Source organism: Eucalyptus grandis, chromosome 6, assembly GCF_016545825.1.
Source record: "Eucalyptus grandis isolate ANBG69807.140 chromosome 6, ASM1654582v1, whole genome shotgun sequence".
Lineage (NCBI taxonomy): Eukaryota > Viridiplantae > Streptophyta > Magnoliopsida > Myrtales > Myrtaceae > Eucalyptus > Eucalyptus grandis.
This window is the reverse complement of record NC_052617.1, coordinates 23,851,208-23,861,018: the sequence shown is the minus strand read 5'-3', so window position 1 is coordinate 23,861,018 and position 9,811 is coordinate 23,851,208.

Sequence of the window (9,811 nt, the reverse complement as noted above, 5' to 3'; positions counted from 1 at the left end):
ACATCTCATGCACGAGCCCACACTCGACTGAGACTGGGCACATTGGCCAGACTCTTGCGCAACTGATGGCTGCAAGTCCTCCATTTCGCTTCCGATTATCACGGAAATTTGACTGTTCTTCCTGTCAGCAAGTTTACAGGACACAAGCTCATTGTAGGAGTGATTATTCCTCATCACAGCGTAGGAATACGGCGACTGCCCATTTGCATCCAGAAGGGAGTTCCAGCCATTTAATCCAATCTAGAAAGAGACGAAAATAATAAAAGTGTTAGGACCGATGTAAAGATCTAGCAATCACGAGTGTGCGCTAATGTGCGTACACCTATACTTAACATATGTCTACTTCATAGACCTTACTACATATACCTTACTGCATATAAAAAAAAATTCAAAAATAAGTAATTAATACCTAATTTTAAAAGCCCCCACAGTTATATATTGAAAGAAAACAAGGAAGAACAAGGAAAATCGTGGAAATTTTTGTATATTCTATTCTATATTCAAGTAATGTACAATGCTCTACGGTTATAGCACTAGGCATGTACAAGAAAATGAAATAAAGAATATGACAATATCAATTCCGATATTAGACTGATATTAATTGATTTGGCATATCAATCTAAATCCTAAAAAATATTGTACAAGATCGCATATCTTCCAACACTTCCTCTCAAGCCGGTGGCTTGTAGATGTCTAAGACACTTAGCTTGCTTAGTAGATATGCGTGTTTTCTCATAGGGGTTTGGTGAAGACATCTGCAGGCTGTTCTGTAGTCCCAATTCCTCTTGTTTTGATTATCCCCTCTTGAATCTTCTCTTGAGTGAAGTGACAGTCTACTTCTATGTGTTTTGTTCTTTCGTGCACTATAGGATTGGACGCAAGTTTAAGTGCTGCATCATTATCACAAAACAACATGGTTGGTCCCTTTGTTTGCACCCCAAGGTCCCGAAGCAAGCCTCGCAACCACACTATTTCACAAGTGGTCTTTGCCATAGCTCGGTATTCAGCCTCTGCTGAAGATAAAGACACGGTTGGCTGCTTCTTCTTCTTTTTTTGGTAATTATTGGCTGCTTCTTTGTCTTCTAAGAAAGTAAAGATTTTCCCAGCATGATACAAAATCCTATAATAAATCTCCTACTCATCGGACAAGTTGCGTAATCAGCGTCACAATAAGCCGTCATCTCCATGTTGCAACTATTTGAAAGAAGAATTCCAATTCCTAGACATTTCTTCAAATACTTAACAACCTTTAGGGCGGCATTCATATGGGACTACTTTGGCTTATGCATAAACTGACTGAGTGTCTGCACAACATAACATATATATGGTTTAGTCATGGTCAAATATATGAGCTTTCCTACTAACCTTTAATAACCTGACGAGTCTCTGAGAACAGGATCATCTTGGAGATTTCCTTCATCATGGCCCACCATAGTTAACTTGACATTTTGTTCGATTGGAACAGTTGCTGGTTTGCTTCCTAATAGACCTGTTTATGATATGATCTCTAGCACGAATTTTCGTTGACTAAGGGAAATCCCTTGATTTGATCGATCAATTTCTATTCCAGAAAATATTTGGGTGATCCCAAATCCTTTATGTGGAATGTCAAGTGCGAGTATTCCTTGAAGCTCTTTATGGCAATTGCATCGTTACCCATAATGAGTATATCATCAACGTATATCATTAAATATATGGATGACGTACCTTTCGTCCATTTAAAAAGAGCGTAATCATATTTGGACTGTTTGAAACCTGTTGCTATGATAGCATTCGCGAACTTGGCATACCATTGTTTGGATGCTTGTTTGAGACCATAAAGGGATTTGCGGAGACGACATACTATGTTCTTCCCCTGTCTTCGTAAACCCTGAGGAAGCTCCACATAAATTTCTTCATCCAAATCGCCATGTAAAAATGCATTGTGGACATCCATTTGGTGTAATGACCAATCTTGGAAAGCTGCAACTGATAGGAAGGAGCAGACCATGACATCTTTGGCTATTGGGGAGAAGGTCTCATGATAGTCGAATCCTTCTCGTTGTGTAAACCCTTTGGCCACCAAGCGAGCCTTATATCATTCAATCGATCCATCTTCCCTGAAAATTTATCTTGTAAACCCATTTGCATCCTATTGCTTTACTATCAAAAGGTAAAGTCATAAGATCCCATGTATGGTTGTCATTTAGTACTTGCAATTCTGCTGTCATGGCCTTTTGCCAGTGTGTATCCATGGATGCTTCATCATAACTAGCTAGTTCCCTTTCTTCAGATATGCGACTAACACATTGTCTATGTTCCGAAGACAATTGATTGAAAGAGACATAGGATGAGATGGGATTAGTGAATACCTGGTGAGTTGTGTGTGGCACAAACACAATCCTTAGTCCAGGTTGGTGGGTGTATGGCGCGCCCTAAACGTTGAGGAGGATCTGAACTTGATGGTAGAGACTCTTCCATAGGTGGTGCTGTCATGAGATCCGGAGCTTCTTTAGTAGTTGCATCCTCAAATCTTGGTGACGGAGAAATAGCCTCAATAGTAGTTCGATCGCTTGTGGAAGGACTATTGAAAGTTCCCGAATTTCCTATCATAACATATTCAGGATCCTTGGATATATCGTCTTAAGAGAAAATAGCTCGAGAAGGATTGAGATCATTTTCTTTTGAGGATTGATCTTCAGCAAATGGAAACATGTCTTCATGGAAGACTACGTCTCTACTTATGAGGAATTCTCCTGTAGAAGGTTGAAACACGCGATACCCCTTCTGGAGATTTGGGTATCCCATGAATATGCACCGTTGGGCATGAGGACTCATTTTTTCCCGAGGGCCTACCGTAGCAACGTAGCATAAACACCCAAATATTCTTAGGTGATCTAGTTTTGGCTTCCTCTGGAAAATGACTTCGAAAGGGCTTCAACCGTTCGACACCTTTGTTGGCATCCGATTAATTAAGTAGATTGTCATGATCATGCAATCTCCCCAAAGATTATACGGAAAGAGGCTTGAAACTTCAAGGCACATGCCACTTCAGAATATGTCGATGCTTTCTTTCCACTAGTCCATTTTGTTGTGGAGTGTATGTGCACAAACTTTCATGCAAGATGCCATAGGATGCAAGTAATGATGCGAATTCATAGTTGAAAAATTCTCTTCCATTATCTATTCTAATCTGCTGGATAGATTTTCCAAATTGGGTCTTTGATAAGGAAATAAATTCCTTTAAGTGGGATAGAACCTGACCCTTAGTTTGCATGAGGAAGATTCATGTTGCTCAAGAATAGTCGTCAACAATAGTAAGAAAATATCTTGATCTATCATGATTAGGTGTATGATACGGTCACGATACATCAACATGAATTAGCGAAAAAGTACTAGTGGAACGACTTTTGCTAACCGGAAAGGGTGCATGTGATTGTTTTGCAAGTGGGCAGATATGACACTGAGAGTAAGGAAACAAGGCACTATGGCCCATTCTAGAATACAAAGGAAATTTTTATCATTGGTAGTGACATTACACAATGATTGCTTATTGAGAAAACTTGAGATAAATCTAAAGTTCTTGGAATGCTAGTCCAGAAAAAAAAAAAAAAAAAAAAAAAAAAAGTCCATCGGAGAGATTACCCAAGCCCATCAATTTCCCAGTCAAAAGGGCCCGAAAAAAACATATATCAGCATTGAAAAGAATTTGACAAGAGTTTTCCTTGCAGACTCTAGACACACAGATTGAACTGGACATCTGGAACATAGAGGACATTTCTTAGGGTTATTTGAGGGCTAAGGTTCACAATTCTTGTAGTGGTCACATAGGTAAGGCAATTGTACAGAAACATGAATACTTAAACTTTCATGAATAATGAAAAAGAAGCCCTTATCATAGACAATATGATCACTAGCCCCTGAGTCGATTATCCAAGAATTTTGAGAAATAGAATTTATCAGACAATGAAAAATACTTGAGAAGCTACTTCCTTTGTTGGAGATGTCCATTTTTTGCAATGCCTACATAAGCTGCTGATACTGCTCTTGAGTGATGAGCTGATCATTATTCGAACCACTGGTCTAATAAGTTGCTATTGAAGATTCCTTCCCCCATTTTCCTTTTTCACTGGGCTTATCGTGCAATTTCCAGCAATTGTTAATGGTGTGGTGGGGTCGCTTGCAGTTTTCACAAAATTACTTATCTTTCCTCTTATATTTTGCCCATAAGCCTTTGAACTCACATAAAATTGTGGACCGTTGGATCCTTTAAAAACAGCCGCATGCCCACCATCCGATCCTAATGAGGAATCGGGCCCCTTCCAGCCGTCCGATCGCGCCTCACAATTTAGACCGTCCATCTCAGGCACTTTAAAAGCATGTGAAAACCCTAGCTCTTCTGGCTGCATCCCTCGTTCTGAAACTTTCTGGTTTCCGTCTCCTTTCTCCCTGCGAGCAGCCAAGACCAGCGTCTCTGCTCCTCTCGCATGCTCCATTGCCGTGAGTCTCTGACTCTCTTCTTGGATGGCCAACTGGAAAATACGGCCGAGCGATGGCATGGGTTCCATGGCTAAGATCTAAGATCTAGACGTCAGGTAAGAGTCATTTAGAATGAGCAAGAAACGGGTAACTTTCTCTCTGTCTCGTATCGCCTTGTATTGCTGCAAAGTGGTCTTATGCCCTTCAAGTTTCTCCTCTGCTGCCTCCAACTCGTTCCAGAGAGCGGACAACTTGTTAAAAACAGTTGTGATGCTCATATTCCCCTGTTTCAATTCAGAAAGTGCTTGGGTCAAGGAAAAAAAATTTGCACAATCCAATTATCCATACATTTCCCATATATTGTCCCACATCTTTTTTGAATCTTCTGTGGGAGGAAGTCCAGCGGCAATTTCTAGGCTAATGCAGTTCCCAATCCACGTTCTTACTAGTTGATTACATTTCTTCCATTGTCTCACCATCCTCTTGTCTATCGGAACGGGAATAGATCTATCGATAAACCCTTCTTTATCTTTAGTAACAAGGGCTCAACGAAATTCTTGAGCGCAAATTGAATAGTTCTCAGATCCCCTTAGTTGTTGACTAATGAGTCATATCTCTAGTCCATCGGCAGTAGATATGTACAATGGATCACCGAGTTATGGTCGATCGGAAACGGCAGAGAGAGGGTACGGCAAGAATTCGGGTGCTATTGTTGGGTAGGTATTTGAACCCATACCCGGGTTAAGCGACCCACTTGATAATCCCGCATTTTGATTTCCAGACCCAGTATTTGCGCTTGCCCCGTCTATGGTTGGTGAGCCATTATTGGGCTGAACATTGTCTTCAGAAATTTGGGTTCCAGGCCATGGAGTACTTGGGCTTAGCCTGTAGTACCATGGGATGGACTGAATAAGAACAAGTACCCACTGGTATGGTTGACCTGCCATGGCCTGACCCAATGTGGATTAGCCTGGAATGGGTTGCCCTAGATCGGGCTACCATGGAAAAAATCCCGCATTTGGTTGGACTTGGAATTTGGTAGCTTCAGTAGGTAAGTTCACAGTAGAGTTTTGAATTTCCTCTTCTGTGATATGCTCTCTAGTAGACGACGGTTGATCTTCTGCCATGGTGACGGTAAGGTGTTCCTTTTCTTCACTTGCCCTTTTTTTACCTGAGAAACTGATTCTTACGTCGGAGTGCTAACGTTGTTTAGCAAGTTAGCGTGTTCCTCAAAAGAATACCAGCAGGCAATCAAAAAAAAAAAGAGGCGTGGAAGCGGAAGCTGAAACTAAATCGAAGCGAAGCCCGCTCCGATACCAAATCGAAGCGAAGCCCGCTCCGATACCATGAAAGAAAACAAGGAAGAACAAGGAAAATCGTGGAAATTTTTGTATATTCTATTTTGTTCAAGTAATGTACTAGGCATGTACAAGAAAAGGAAATAAAGAATATTACAAAATCAATTCCGATATTAGACTGATATTAATTGATCTGGCATATCAGTCTAAATCCTAAAGAATATTGTACAAGATCCATATCTTCCAACATATATCTATAGTTCTCGGAGTAAAATCAATAATTTGCTGGAAAGATAATTGTTAATTCTTTTTCTCTCTTATAGACATATATCTATAGTGTATGAATTCGAAATTTTCTGTTTTGAAGATTTGAAAGACTTAAAATGTATGAAAGTATTATAATTAAATTAACAACGATCTTATATGATAAGAGCTCATTAAAACGAAGGTACTAAAATAGGAAGAGGCATCCACTGCATCGCGAACAACATCACTTATCTATTTTTTGGGTTCCACTGTTGTTATACCTCATCATCTTGGTCTGAGACGGAGAGATCATCAACAAAATACAGTAGGTTTTAGGTTTTAGAGGACTGAGAAACACACTTCGTGGAACCCTGCACTCCTCCGGTCCTCCATGGCTATTAAGAATGGTCGTTGTCCGACCAAACCGAGCGAAAGCATCTTTCAATTGTCTCCCCCACCTGACATCCTCATTTCGCGTAATGTCGCTTTCGTCACTGAGAAACGTCATCCTCCGGTGGATCGGGGTGAACCCCACGACATCTTTTTTCTCCGGCGTGCTATCTTGTTATTCGAAAGACTTTGAGACGACTTGAAGCCTTGATGAATCAAGAGAGCGTTGCCAGTCTCGTTTCACCATCACCAAATGTCCCATGGTGGTCACCAGGCATAGGGCCCGGTGGTTTTAGTGTGGATCCAAGCCACACTTGCATGAACGGAATGCACAAGATCTCAGCGAATCTCAATTATTAGATGATGTCAGTTTCACGTGACGCCTAACATGTTACTTTAATCTTTTTCTTGGGATAAGGTCGGGCCAACCAAGTTTGAAGCTAGCACAAAAGCGAAAAGGTCTCATCACGAGTTAATACAAGATACTTCCCTATGTTTAATTTTTGTTGGGTAACGCATTTTACTTTAGGGTGAAATGAACTTTCCATCTAATATAAAAAAAATGGCTGTTCTAGACTCTGATCAAAATAATTTGGTGATAACTTTCACCTTAGTCAAATCATTTCGCTTTAAAACCTCGAATTATTGACTAAGTGATTAGATGTCGAATTTAAATGTGGTAGATTCCATCACAACTACTCACATTTAGAAATTTACTAAATCCATGCGAACAGGCGAGTTGCTTGCAATACTAACATTAATTTAAGTCGAAAAGTTTAAATACTTTGTATTGTCAAAAAAAAGAAGCTAATAATTTGTTTTGGACTACGTGTCAAGATTTTCAGCTTGTGATAGCAAGTTAATTACCCTTTTTAATATAAGATGATTTCAATCAAAATTAAAAGAAGGGTCTTCTCCTATGAATGATCTTAATGGCTACACGCAGTAGCACTAATAGTTAGAGATTAGATTGCAACGTCATTATATGTAACTAAACAAAAATAAATTTTAATTATTAAGTAACCAAACAATAAATATTAAGAAGGTGTCACCTTATGACACTTATTAAGTAACCAAACAAAACCGACCAAAAAAAAAAAAGTAACCAAACAAAAATAAATATTAATTATTTTTAATAATACTTTATCATTATATGTGTAACCGATACGTATAAATCCAATATTTTCCATAATAGGCGGCATGAGGTTTTCAAAACTCATACACAAGATTGACTAGAATTCGCATCACATGGACATTGTGATCACTTTGCATCATATAAGTATGCGACCGATTCATAATATAAATAAAAATATTCTTGGAAAAGGGAGAGTATTCCATCTTACAGTCACTCTTAACCATATTTGGTCGCTAAATATTGAAATAATGCATATAAAGGACATGATTCCAAAGTTCATTGTCTCATAACCTTTAAATAGAGGCAATTTTCCAACCAAAACGGACTATGACCATTAAAGTACATTGCAGTAAATAAAGAATCACTTGCCTGGACTCATATATCAACTCAATGCAATTGTAGCCGTCGATCATGTGGGACTCACTTGTGTGATCTACATGATCAAGCCATGGTGTATCTGATCCAGTGGTCCTAGGCACATGAAAAGAAATTTGTTGATAAGAAAACACGTTCAAAGTAATTTTGCCCAATTACCCCACTAAAAGATTAGAATAACATTGAACACTACCCATAAATTAGGTGGTTAAAGGTTAAGAGAGATCTTATTTTGCATACTATAATATAATAATAATAATAATAATAATAATAATAATAATAATAATAATAATAATAAAGTTATGCTTTACATTGTCCTATGAATACACTATTACTCTTTGTATTAATTAATGATGTATTTAACTACGCGTATGGAACTACTATTCAAATGTACTTTTGAATGCTTATCTCATTTAACCAAATACTATTGTATATCATTACAAAATACTTGAGATTATTGCAAGATTTTTTTATTTTAATACATATTCTATGACCAAAAATACGATTATGGATACATGTTGAGGCTTCACAGTGAGTATACGGTATGTGTTCATATACATATAAGGGGACTACTTTTTTTCAAACACTAGTACACCATTATCTTTGTTATTCGAGATGTGAAAAGTAACTTTTTTTAGAAAAAGATTAATATTATGAAAAAATCCTAAACTGATACATATATGACAAATTTGGCCCAAACGGGTACACATGTAACCAATTTATATTTCATTAGTTTCCATTAAATTTTTACCGTCAAATTGTTGAGTTGAATAACGTGAGGTCAACAAGTATATCAATTTAGGGTTTTTTACCTTCTATTTGTCATAAGTATACCGACTTGTGGCTTTTTGTGATATTAATCAAATTTAATGAAAATTAATTGAGGGTAAATTTATTATAAATGTCACAATTGGAGGTTTAGTGGTTAAAAAATTATATTATGATAAATTGGTCACATATGTATCAATTTGAGATATTTCGTAATCAAAAAGTTAATTTTTTGTAAATTTATCATAAATATATCAATTTATGATTTTTCATAATATTAACCTGAAAATAATATTTTCTGAAGAAAAAAATAATTCTTTGTTTAGGTAATCATAATTATTTTCTTGGGAATCCCATGATCGCCCTTTTCTTTAGTTTTTCTATTGCATTTTGTCTTGTTCTGCAAAAGACTTCGAGACGACTCGTAAGTCTTCGTGCACAGTCACCAAGTCTTCCCGTACGAGACATCACGCGGTCAGTCACCGGGCGTTGGGCCCTGAGGTTTTTATTCGCATCCAGGCCACACTTGCCCGGACCAGATGCACAAAATCCAAGTGAACTTTCAGCAGTTAGATGGCGTCCATCTCATGTGGAGCCCACATAAATCGACGTTGGAGATCCACTGGGCTCATCACAAAATACGGAGCATGTTGTTATTGTTAGTGCGTGCGGGGTCAGGCCAACTGGAAAGGAAAAGGTCTCTCCAAAAGTCGAGGGCAAGGTGGTTTTCTATGTTTCCCCCTTGTCGTGAAACACGTTGCTTTAGTTCCGTCTCGATAGAGCTGTGCGATGGATAATATGAAAAATGACCGCCCGAAATAGGACTAGACGAACAAAATAATTTGTTCTCATGTCGTTTTAAAACCTCAAATTATTGATTGAATGTTAATTTGTATACGATAGATTTCTTCTCACATTCAAAATAACTTTACCCACCTCCATGTAGATAGAAATTTACTGGATGCATAGGAATAGGCAAATTGCGTACATCGTGATATTTGTTTAAGGCAAATAGTCTAGATTCTTTATATTAAAAAAAAAGGTACTATTTTGTTTTGGATCGTATTCAAAGTTTCAGGGTCGTGATAGCAAGTCGATTACCATTTAATTTAAGACGAATACAATCAAAATTAAAATAAAA